The following is a 13,244-nucleotide window of genomic DNA, read 5'->3' on the forward strand; positions in this document are numbered from 1 at the left end:
TGCATGTGTGTGCATGCCCAAAATCCCAAGGGGAGAATGGAGGAGAAGGGACTGTAGCATGGTCATCCCCCCTCAGGGGTTATTTCTCGCTTTCTGTCTCTCTGGCAAGCATAGGCGTCCTATAGTAAAAATCTCTAAAAAAATGGTTTATTTAGGTTTTTGTTGTTGTTGAGTTGAAATTCTTTATTTATTCTAGACCTTAACCCTTTATCAGACATTCTTTACAAATATTTTCCCATTCTGTAGGTTAACTCTTCAGTTGATGATGAGTGTTTCAGTTCATTTCAGCAGCTGAATGTATGCCAGTTTGTTTATTTTTAATATTTTTGCCTGTGCTTTTAGTGTTATGCCTAGAAAGCTGTTGTCAAATCCAATATCTTGAAGAGTTCTCCTATGTTTTCTTCTAAGAGTCTTTGGGTGTTATGTTTAGGTCTTTGACCCACTTTGAGTTACTTATTGAATATTGCACAAGGCAAAGGTCTAATTTCATTCTTTTTATTTTTTTAATGTTTAAAAACTTGCTGTAGCATGCATGCACTTACTAGGGAGAGACAGAGAGGGAGAGAGAGAGAAAAGGAACATGAGAAAAGTTCCCCCTAGGGAGGAGAACTATACCATAATCTCTTCTCCTTCACTCTCTACTCAGGATGTTGCTCATGCATACATACATGCCTGGTGTGTTTTCAAGCCACTGAGTCTGAAACTCAAACCATACTGTCAATCCTGTGAGACACAGTCACCTTTACCACCATGTGCCATTGCTGGCCCCACAACTTTTGCATGTCCTGAACTATATCCTACTAACAAAAGATACATTGTTGACATTTCTAATTAAAACCCAAATTGAAGCCTCCTAATGTAGATTGAATTTACATGTATAGATTTTTTTAACCACACAATTATAAAAAGATGCACCAATACAATACTTTAATAATAGAATAGTAAAAGTCTGGTTGTTGTCTGGCCTTGAAATGCACTACACTTTGCATACACTTTGCATGTATAGTACTAAAACTTGACTTCACTAGGACCAGCAGATGGTATAATGGTTATGTCAGTAGACTCCCACGTAGTCGACTGCAGTTCAAGTCCCAGACCTGGCAACTTCAACTCACACTGGGCGTATGTGTGTGCATGCCCAGGAATCTGAGAGGAAAATAGAAGAGGGATTGGTGTGTGGCCATCTCCCCTGGGAGGTGGTGTCTTCACTTTCTGTCTTTTTGTCTCTCTCTCTGTCTCTCTGGCAAGCATATGTGCCTTATAGCAAAAATCTCTCTTAAAAAAAATCTTGGTTTCACAGCAGAATCATTCTTGTGACTTTTTAAAAACCTATTGAGCCAGCAGGTGGCATGCTGGTTAAAGTGCTGGACTCTCACATAGCTGACCGTGGGTCAAATCTCAGACCTGGTGGCTTGAAAATTATACTGGTGCATGTGCATGTGTGCCCAAAATCCCAAGAGGATATTAGAAGAGAGGGATTGATGGCCATCTCCCGTAGGAGGTGATTTCTCACTTTTCCTTTCGCTGTCTCTTTCTGGTAAATGCATGTGCCCTGTGTAAAAAAATAAATAAATAAATAAAATAAAATGAAAGCAAATAAAAAATTAAAAATCTTGGGACCAGCAGTTAGAGTAATGGCTATGTCGCTGGACTCCCACGTTGTCGAGCGACATGTCCTGGACCCAGTGGCTTAAAACTCACACCGGGCGCGTGTGTGTGCGTGCCCAAGATCCCCACGGGAGAACGGAGAAGGGATTGCGGCGTGGCCATGCCTCCTAGGGGGTGATTTCTTGCTTTTTGTCTCTCTGTCTCTCTCTGTTTGTCTGGCGAGCACACGCGCCCTATAGCAAAAACTTCTCAAAAAAAGAGAATTAAAAATCTTTATAATTGGAGTATATATTTAAAGATCTGATTCAATAGGTCTAAGATGAGACTTGCAAATCTATATTATTTTTATTTATTTATTAAAGAATTATTTTATTTATTTATTTATTTATTTGCCAAAGAAGAGCGTTTTGTTATTTGTATGTACAGAAAAGTCAGCCGCATACATTTAACTCAGTTTGGTGGTGAGCTCTTTATTTCGCCTTTGCCTTTTCCAGGTTGGTGATGTGAGTCACAGATTTCGGGCCCAGGACATTGCCTCCCCAGTGGCGGCAGATCTCATGGTATCTGTTGTTGTAATTGGTCCTCATGGCTTCCACCAGCTTAGCCAGGGCACGTTTGTCCTTCAAGTTAACCTGTGTGAAGGCGACAGTGGTACAGGATTTCCTGTGGACCAGGTGTCCCAACCTGGCTATTTCCTTGATAATTCAGGAGGGAACCCCCATCTTCCAACACAGGGCAGGTAGGAAGACACCCAGCTCGATGGAGTCCGTGTCATATGTAATCACCACCAGCTGAGCCGCCTTCTTCTCCCCCAAGGTGGTGACAATGTTGACCCCTGTCCGGAAGACCTGCGGCCTCTTAGTGGGGATATCCCCTTTGTTGGTGGCCTTCTCAGCCTAGGTCAGCAGGCAATGCTTCTTCTCCTGCTTTGTCTCTGGCCTGTACTTGAGGGCCAGCTTAAGCAGCCGAGTAGCTGTCTGGCAGTTCAGGGCCTGGGTGAGCTGGTTAATCTCAGGAGGTATTTTCAGCAGCTTGTAGAGGATGGCCCTCTGCCACTGCAGCCAGATGTAGTGGGGCCATTTGCCAAAGCAGGTGAGGTTCTTTTTGGGCTGGATGTCCTGCCCTATTCCAAAATTCTTAGGCTTTATCTCAGAGGATAGACCACTTTCTTTGTCTCCTGCTTCTTTATGACAGCAGTGGCCAGAGCCCCTTGGCCTTCTTTTCCTTTGGCATCTTCGGTGACTGGAGGAGAGAGACTGTTTAATTTTATTTATTATTATTATTTTAAAATTAGCTATAGGGCACATATGCTCACCAGAGGGAGATACAGAAAGAGAGATGGAAAGTGAGAAAGCAAGCCACTAGATCTGAGACTGGAACCACAGCTAGCCATGTGGGAGTCCAGTGCCTTAACCACCATGACATCTGCTGGTCTATATTATTTTCAAAACAAAACTCTAGATTCTGATAGCTAGGCAGAGTTAAAAATAATTATCTTGGTTGGCACTAGAGCATCAGGAAAGACCTAAAGATTAGATTGTAAGAAAAGAAAATAGAGCTATATTTTGAAGACCTGTATTACAGGTACGTCATCAGTTTTTAAGATAAGAATCTGAAATAGCTAGAAGTTTGAATTTTGAAAGATCTCTGAATTGCATGCAGTTACTTGGGCAATTGGGTCAGGACCCTGACATAAGACAGGTCGAAGAAAAAAATCCAGTCACAATATTTTCTTTGGCAACAAATGAAATGTGGAGATCAGGGGACAATGACGGACACTGAATAGGTGATGTCAGTCAAAAGACAATATGGCACAGAATACCAGTGTTGTTTTGTTTTTGTTTTGTTTTGTTTTGTTTGTTTGTTTGTTTTTGCTATAGGGCACATGCTCTTGCCAGAAAGACAAAGAGAGACAGAGAGACAGAAAGCGAGAAATCACCCCCCCAGGGGGATGGCCATGCTGCAATTCTTTCTCCTCCATTCTCCTCTTGGGATCTTGGGCATGCACACACATGCACTTGGCATGAGTTCAAGCCACCGGGTCCAGTACTTGAACCATGGTTGAGTACATGGGAGTCCAGCGACATAGCCATTATGCCAACTACTGGTCTTGAATATCAATATTTTGCCCAGGCATCAGAGATGTGGCATATAATTACATAAAAAAGGGATCTCAAATCTATGTGGAAGTGAAAGTAGACTACTGCAAATACATGAATAAAAATAATTTGAGGTGGGATTAACAGGTGGCATAGTGGTTAAGGATACTGGACTCCCACATAACGGACCACAGTTTGAGTCCTGAACCTGGCAACTTGCTTTCACAATTTCCCTCTTTCTCTCTGTCCCTCTCTGGTCAAATATATAAATATATATATAGTTAAAAGAAATAATTCTTTTTAAAAAATAATGTAAGGAGACAGGCAACAACAATCATAGCTGATAACATTATATTTCTGAGTGACCAGACTAAAGAGAAGGTGTAGAATGGCTAATTCTTCTTCGGCCATTGCTTGGTACGATCTCATTTCCAAATCATGTGTAGTCTTCATAGTTTCTGAGGATAAGGACTGAAATACTGAACTAAGAACTTAAAAAAAAAGAAGAACAATATTCTTAAACGATTAGCTTTTCTCTCCTTTGGAAGCAAAGCATTTCCAATTCATTGTTAATGCGCCATTGAAAATTATGTGAAATTATATCTTGTGCACTGATATATTTATTTTTTTAAAGAATTATTTGATTTTATTTATTTATTTTAATTTGAATAGAGAGAGACAGAGTGAAAGAGAGGAAGAAAGCAAGCCGCCAGGTCCAGGACTCAAACTGTGGTTGACCATGTGGGATTCCAGTGCCCTTAACCACCACCCCACCTGCTGGCCCCTGCACTGATGTATTTAAAATACGTCAGTATTCTAAATGATGTATTTATATACCTATGATTCTGGTGGTAACCTGGGTAAATGCATGTTAGTATAGATGGTGTACTGTTCATAATTTTCTACTGACAGTAAACCATAAGCTCAAGAGAAGGTTGGATTACAAAGGAAGCATATCACATCTGACTTTGAAAGCAGACATTTGGCAGAGTCTTATTTTCCGTTGTTTTTGCTGAGTGCCAACTGGGAAAGAAGAGAAGAGGGGAGCCTGACAGAATAAGCATGGCGGATCCTCTAATTTAACTGGGAAAGCAGAGAAGAAGGGAGACTGACAGAATAAGCATGGCGGATCCTCTAATTAGTAACCTCAGTTTGTGTTACACTTATATTTAATCCAAATCTCCCCAATGCAGACTACTTGAAATCATACTTACAGGGTGGCTGATTTGGTACCTTGAGAACTGTCACTTTTTTCAGCTGATCGAATATGTCCAGCTAAAGACAGGTAATGTCCTGACCTTGTAAAGCACAGACAACTACTTCCAGTATCCTGTTGCTGCCGACATGCCAGTGTGCTCAGGGAAACCAGGTGCACAGCAGTGACCCTTCTCAATTCAAATCTGGGAAGCTGTTTGTTTCCATCAAAATGACAGAAGGCAGGTTAATTGATTATTTATGATTTTCTGAGTACCATCCACTGTGTGCATTGTTGTGGAGAGCATAGCAGACACCACAATACTTACCAGAAAGGGGAATATATTTGACTGAGATCTACAGAAGACCCCATGGACTCACAATTCCCAGGAATATCAATGGCAGTTAGATAAGGTGGCGTGGGACGCCTTGGACAGAACAGAAACTGAGCTCAGATAAAAATCTAGACCCCTAATTTTCAGAATGTTAGAAATTTCCCTCTATTAAATTTCAGGAGATTATTATTATTACATTTAATTTCCTAGAGGGCATGTGCACTTGCCAGAGAGATAAAGAGAGAGAGGGAGAGAGATAAAGCAGCCCCCATGGGGAATGGCCATGCCTCTATTCCTTCTTCTCCATATCTCCCTCCTTTCAGGATTTTAGACACACACACACACACACACACACACACACACAGGTCCCAATGTGTTTCAGGCTGCTGGGTCCAGGACTTGAATCATGTGATCAGCCATGTGGGAATCAGCTCTATTAACCACCAGGCCATAGATTTGCCCAGAATTTCAGGAAACCTTAACAGTTTTTTTTTTCTTTTTTTTTTGTCTTTTATATTCTCAAAATCTATTTGAAATCAAATTCAAGCCAAATCACTTCTGACATAGTAAATAAGGAGAACATAGACTATCTGTAATGCCTAGTTCAGAAAGGACAGTCTATCAGAAAAATGAACAAATTCTGTTCTTGGCAACATGCTGAAGAGAGAATGTTTGTTTATACTTTAATTTGAACATGTTGGGTCCACTTTAAGAAGCCAAAAGCATGTATGGCTTTTGTAATTTTGTTTTTTGCTTTTTAATTTTTTTTATGATGACAAAGCGGCTAAAAAATTCATCAGCAGTGGGTGATTTTCTTAATCTTATAAAACGTTCTTTAGTGTCAGAAAAGAAATGAAGACAGGCTGAAATTTTACTGTTTCTTTTCTCTTACTGTGCTGATGGCAAGTATCACAAAGATAACTAAAGGAATGTCTTATTCTTTAAGTACTTCTGAAGTGGAAAATAATTCCATATTATATAAAGACTTACAGTATATGAGAGCAACTCTACGATAGAGGATTAAACAGAATTCTAGTAATTATTTGGAGCAGTCAGGAAAGGATTTTATCTCTCCATCCATGGTACTAGCACATAGTATATGTCCCATAAATATATGTCAGTAACTAGATATTATGATATTATTACTATCTTACTTATAAATTGGCTATGTCCTCCATTGGTTTATTCCCAGGGCCAGGATTTTTTTTTGTTTTTCTTTTGTCTTGTTTTTTAAAAAGAATTATTATATTTAATTTTTTTTATTTCTTTATTTTAATTTGACTAGAGAGGAACAGAGTGAGAGGGAAAGACGGAGCGAGAGGGAAAATGAGAAAGCAAGCCACCAGGCCTGGGACTTAAATCATGGTTGACTATGTGGGAATCCACTGCCCTTTACCACCATGCCACCTGTGGCCAGCCTCCCTGGGGCCATGATGTTTTGTTTAGCCCATGCATGGGCCTCCCCGGGGCCATGATGTTTTGTTTAGCCCATGCATGAGCTGGGGAGGTGAAGTAATCACCATGTTTAATTTTTCTGTTTGACTCCAAAAGTATAAGCGGTCTTCAAAAAGTTCACTGAAAATACTTTTATAAGAAACTAGGTCTGGATTTCAAATATTTATTTGTTGAAACAAAATAAAATTGTACTTTAATTCAATGTTTTCACAAACTTTTTGAAGTACCCTCATATACTGACATCTCACCTTCTTCAGAATAGACCCTTGTACGATTCCTATAATGCTTTGAATATAAGAAATGTATAGTCAGTCCCAGACATCTGTGTGTCTGCCGATGATTAAATTTCGTTCAATGATTCTCAGTCTTAGAAGGCCCCTTACATGTCCTACTCTCCTTCAACATTTAGATCGTCTCTCCAACATCCCTGTCAAGTTGTCACCCATTCCAGGCTTGTCAACTTTCAATGATAGACTGCTCTTCTATTTCTGACAACTCTATTAGAAATGCCTTCTTTCCATTGAGGTAACACTGTCTCCTTCACATCCCACTCCTTGGAGGCCTTGCAAAGTCAGTTCAATCCTGTCTGCCTCCCAATTTCTAAAGGCAGCTCTCATGTCTCCCTGAGTTTTCTATTCCTGGGTTATTCATCCCCACTCCCTTTATGTCAGTGCTCCACATATGACAGGCATTCCAGTCAACTCAACTCATATTTTCTGAGAGCTTTGTTCTTGGCAACATGCTTAAGAGAGGATGTTTGTTTCTATGTTAACATGAGCATGTCGGATCTTCTCTAAAGAGTCAAAAGTATGTATGGTTTTTGTATTTTTGTTGTTTTCTTAAAATTTTCTTAGGATGAGGAAGTGGTTAGAAAGGTCATCAGCAGAGGGTGATTTTCTTATCTTATGAAACATTTTTTAGTGTCAGAAAAGAAATAAAGACAGTTCAATTAAATCTACAATCTCAAAAGAAAACACCATGAAATATCAATAAATTGCACCATTAGGCTTAAAATTTTAGAAATTAAATTATTATGCCTCCATCAGGGTGTTCTGACAGTTCAAGGAGAATTTAAAGACCATTTTATTTAAGAATACTAGAAACAATAGGTTTGAAATATAAATGGAGAACTAATATCCTATATTTCCCAAACAAGCTTTTTTATGTAAAGTTGAAATTAAACTTTAAGGCCCAAATACAGTGATGGAAGTGGTAGAGTGTCACTGTGTGAGGTCAGGACCACATGGGAGGTCTCATTTCAGATCCCAGATCAACCTAAATAGGCTGGTGTATTCATCTATGTTCCTAGCTAAACTGGGAGTCTGGAGCAGAGGATCACAGGACAAGACCCTGTGAAGAATACCTCTCTCTCCCTCTGTCTTCCATCCCCACTTTCTTATGGGTCCTCTCTTGCTCATGGAAAGAAAGAAAAGAAATAGAAAAAAGAAAGAAGGAAAGAAAAAGTGGGGAGAGAGGGAGGAGGGAAGAAGGAAGGAAGGGAAAAAAAGAGAGAGAGAGAGAAAGAAGAAAAGAAAGAAAAGAGATTAAACTTTAAAATTTTAACTGGCACCAGTCCAGGTCTGGTGTTTGGGGGAGTTGGATCCTACCTGGCTGACCCTATGACAAAAACATAAAAATAAAATTTAAAAAATAAGAAATAAGACAGACAGCAACATTTTTCACTTTAGCAGAAAAAGAGCAAGCATAGTGCTCTGCAACCGTGATATGTTGCATTACTTACATTCATTTAACATTAAGCAGAAAACTTAAAAATCAAATCAGTTGCTAATACTTATTGTATTTCACAAGTCACGTGGCACAAAATTAAATGCTGTAGGAGTGTGAAAGAAAAACATCTTCAATGATACTTGTTAACTCATGATAAAGATGCTCTTATTCACAAATACTGTGATAGGCATGAGGACCAGTGCAATGGGATTTTGCAGTGGGGGAGAGATACTGGACTCAACTCAAATATACCATGGGTAAGTGGGAATTTATAGCCAAGGAGCATTATGGGGGTGAGTGGATAGCAAGAACTAATAGAAAATATCAGGAATAAAGGGAATTCTGTAGAAGTCAACCTAATGGAGTTCTTACAGAAAACTGATCTCTTACCTAGGGGATGGTAGAGAATGAGGAAGCTGATCAGATATCGAGTATGATCCAGTATTGAAGGAAGTGAAGGGCTCTTGCTAATCTGACAGGAGAACTCTTGCTGAGAATTGGATTTTACAAGAAAGGGCACAGAAAAATGTAAAAATAAATAAATAAATTATAAGAAAAAAAATAAAGCACACAGATAGGCCTAAGAGAAGGGTCGGGAGCCTGAATGAAGTTTGATTAAGTAAAAAAACCTTACTCTGTGGACCAGCAGTTAGTGTAACGGCTATGTCACTAGACTCCCATGTAGTTGACAGTGATTTGAGTCCCGGACCCGGTGGCTTAAACTCACGCCAAGCGTGTGTGCATGCGTGTCCAAGATCCCAAAAGGAGAATGGAGGAGAAGGGATTGCGGTGTGGCCACCCCCCTGGAGGGTGATTTCTTGCTTTCTGTCTCTCTGTCTCTCTCTGTCTTTCTGGTGAACACACGTGCACTATAGCAAAAACCTCTTAAAAAAAAAAAACAAAAAAACCTTTACTCTGAAGATTCAGATAACGGTTAACACATGCTTTGCAGGTCATTTAGTAACATTTTTAAAAGGTTCGGCATTAGGAAACTGGTAATTCAAACAATAGACACCAAAGGTAACTGTTTCTAACAAAACATGCAAACACACCCCTAGATGTGTCGCAACCCTTTGATATTTTGGGATGGGTCCAAAGCATCAGTATTTTTTTTAAGGTTTTTGCCATAAGGCACATGCACTCACAGGAGAGAAACAGAGACGCTGTGAGAGGGAAAGTGAGAAATCATCCCCTATTGTGTGTGTCTGGGATCCGCCGGAGGCAGGGATTGTGTGGTTGTACCACAATCCCCTCTCCATTTGTCTCCTGGGATTTTGGGCATGTGTGCACACTTGCCGAGAGTGAGTCTTAAGCTGCTTGGATCAGGGACTCAAACTGTGGTCAGACATGTGGGAGTCCAGCAGCCTTAACCACTATACCATCTGTTGGCACCAGCATATATCTATATTTTTTTTTGAGAGGTTTTTGCTATAGGGTGTGTGCACTGGCCAGAAAGACAGAGAGAGACAGAGAGACAGAAAGCAAGAAATCACGCCCCCCAGGGGGGATGCCACACCACAATCCCTTCTCTTCCATTCTCCTCTTGGGATCTTGGGCACACATACATGTGCCCAGCGTGAGTTTAAGCCACCAAGTCTGGGACTCGAACTGCAGTCGACTACATGGGAGTCCAGCGACATAGCTATTATGCTAACTGCTGGTCCCTGCACCCGTATGTTTTAAACAGTCCCCATTTAATATAAATGCTGCCAGGGAGTTGGATATGTTCCTTTGAGATTCAGAAATAACTATCATGCCTACTATCCTCCTTGGACATTCTGACATTTCAAGACAGTGTCTGTGAATGAGCTTTAGCAGCATGGGGCTAACACTGTGCATAACTGACTTAGGGAACTACATATTTAGGGGAAGACATTGAGGAAGAAATGTGTAAAGTTTTAGTTAAATAATTTCTATCTCTGCTGAGCTCTGGATTGAGGAAGAGCCCTCAGAAAACAGCTCAGGATGGTGGGAAGCACTCAAGGTAGATTACCAGGGGCCTAACTCAGTCTCTTTTTGGGTACCAGATGGATGTGTGCGCTTAAAATGGACACGTCTTCTGTCTGGACTCTGGATGTTCATCTACAAATAGATGCATTTAAACTGGGTTATCTCTAAGGCTCTTTTTTTTTTTACCCCATTCTTAATGTACTATAATATTTTAAGTCATTACTTATGCTGTTTCTACATAATTTCATATCTTCTCTTTGTGTTTTATCAACTTGTTCATTTTTTAAAGCCAATAGTTTAATAAAAATTCATTTTAAAAGTCCTAAGTTCTGGACCAGTGGGTTAGCCTAGTATATAAGGAAGCCAAATCCCACATAGTCAACCATGGATCAACTCTCAGCCCCAACAACTTGGAAAACACACCAGGTACATGTGCATGTATTCCCCAAATCCTGACAGGTGAAGAAATAGAGGAGAAAGGATTGTAGAATGACCATGCTGCATTGGGAAAGTAATTTCTCCCTCTTTTCTCTTCCTCTCTCTCTGTCTCTGGCAACTCTATGTGCCTTCTGGCAATTTTTCAAAAAGACAAATAAATAAAAATCATGAGTTCTAGGTTTAGATTTTCCATTCCCCTATTTGAAATATAAAATATGACATATCTGATAGGGAGAAATATAAGGAAATGTTTAATTTATCTCTAAAAACTCAATTCCATAGGTAAAAAATATAGTGCTATTTCAAAAAAAGGTAACATGTTCAAAAGTTATTATAACTTGGAGTCCAACAGGTTGCATGGTGGTTAAGGCACAGAATCCCACATAGCAAGTGCTGTAGTTCAAGTTCTGCAACTGAACGCTTATAAAACACAATGGATGTATGTGTGTGCATGCCCAAAATCCCTAGAGAAGAATGGAGAAAGAATTGTGGCATGGCCATCCTCCTGGGGGATGATTTTCACTTTCCTTCCTCTCTGTCCCTCTCTGCAAGCATGTGCATTTCATTGCAAAAAGCTTAAAAAGAAAAAAAAAAAAGTTGACTTGGGGGACAAGCCAGTGGTGTAATGGTTAGGATAGCTTCATAACACATGGCCAACTATACAGTTCAAGTCCCAGACCCGGGCTTGAGAAACATTCCAGACACATATACATGCCCAAAATACTGAAAAGAGAAATGGAGGAAAAGAGTTTGCAAGGTGATTGTCCCTCACGGAGTTGCTTTCTCACTACCCCCCCTCAACCACCCTGAGCACATGCACCATCTAGCAAAGTAAACAACAACAAAAAGTTGACTTGGGTGTGATTGACTTTGGTCTGGTCTAATGTGTGTGTGACAATTGTACTCATAGCCCGCTTTGTAATGAGTTCAAGTGGGGTAAGTGGAATCACAAGGTCCCATGCCCCTATGGGGCCTCAGAGTAGGTGGCTAAGAAGACCAGAAGAAAAGTGACCTTAGGATGGTGGATGGGCACACGTCTCCCACGCTGACAGATTCAGTGTAGTTATAAATACATGCTCCCAAAGTGAGTTTTGTAGAACAGTAGTCCCATGAGATTCTCCTTGAAAGTGTTTCATGATCAAGTGTTTTTGGGTTCAAGAAGCCTTGACTATTTATACCCATCTTCAAGTATGACACTGTACATTAGCATATCAAAGACTCCCAGAACTCGTTTTGAATGGAAGGGATGCTTAGCCCCACATTGTCAAAGCTCAGTCACAGAAGCTGCCTTTAAATGTCAGAATGCCCATTAACAGGAACTAAGGTTCTGCAGAAGTTCTTGGGGGAAATGCTGAAGTTAATCATCTATTTTTCCAAGGAGGAATGTAGGCATTATAGTTATTTCAGGTCTTAAAGGCACATGCCCAGTTCCCTGGCAGCATTCATTTTGAATGGAGGCTATTTAAAAATACTGATGATTTGGACCCACCCCAAACCAATGAAATCAGCATTTCTGAGGTCAAATTCACACATTGGAAGTTTTAAAATAAGCTTCCTGGGTGATTTCTTATATAAATCTAGGCCAAGAACCACTACCAGCTCAAGAAATCGTACTACATCCGTGAGTCCTGTCAAGGCTTCACTAATGAGTAGCTCTCCATGATTCCCCAACGCCAGACAACTACATACCTTAATTATGTTCCTTAATTAAACTCCATTTTGAGCATGTGGGGACATGAGATAAGACAATCTGTGTAGAAAATAAGCACCATCAGCTGATTTCCCCTTTTCTCTCTTTTCTCCATCTGTTGGGCTACAAAGAATAGATGCCATCAAGTTCTGGGAGGATTAAGCTCCAGTGCCTTCTCTCAGGGCTAGGGTCTCTACCCTCGGTCTGTATTTAGGGGTTGTGCTACTTCAGAGTGACAAAGTGCCTTATCCTAAGAGCCGTGAAAGAAAATGAAGTTTAGCAAAGAAGATCTAAAACCCTTTGCTATTATTCCCCAAGGTCTGTTTTCTAGATCCTTCCCTCTGAGCTGGACTCATGAGTGGAAGGCGGCATTTTTCTGGTTGCCGCCTAATACTGTAGTTGGGAGTACAGACTGAGCCTTGGACTATATTTGGACCTTAGCTAAACAATTCAGGAGGGAAAGAAAGGGAGATTTTTTTCTTTTCAAACTTTGCTGTTTGCGTGCTGCCTAGAGACCAAAAAGCAGAACTGAAGTTGCTGATAGTGGAATCGGTGCACAATTCTAGAAATCAAAAAGATGGATGATAATACCCATTAGGACAATGTGGCATAACACAGTAATAAAAATAATAGCCCAGACTCTATTTCAACCTTCATATTACATTAAAAGAAGTAGAGAAAAAGAGAATTATTTTTCAGGTAGAAAGTTGGAATTTTACTAAATGCAATCAGCTTTGCTTAATTATC

The 13,244-nt window shown here is 40.1% G+C and overlaps 1 protein-coding gene and 2 pseudogenes across 1 annotated transcript in view; 2 read left to right on the forward strand and 1 right to left on the reverse strand.

Moving 5' to 3' along the window:
* The window catches only part of TFAP2D (transcription factor AP-2 delta), an 84,372-nt gene that overhangs the window by 56,477 nt on the left and 14,651 nt on the right, over positions 1-13,244 (forward strand). The gene's annotated exons all lie outside the window — the stretch shown is intronic.
* Positions 2,070-3,123, reverse strand: LOC106734924 (60S ribosomal protein L7a pseudogene; annotated as a pseudogene).
* LOC106734925 (single-stranded DNA-binding protein, mitochondrial pseudogene) lies at positions 3,175-4,094 on the forward strand (annotated as a pseudogene).

Source organism: Tupaia chinensis, unplaced genomic scaffold (genome assembly GCF_000334495.1).
Source record: "Tupaia chinensis unplaced genomic scaffold, TupChi_1.0 Scaffold000252_1, whole genome shotgun sequence".
NCBI lineage: Eukaryota > Metazoa > Chordata > Mammalia > Scandentia > Tupaiidae > Tupaia > Tupaia belangeri.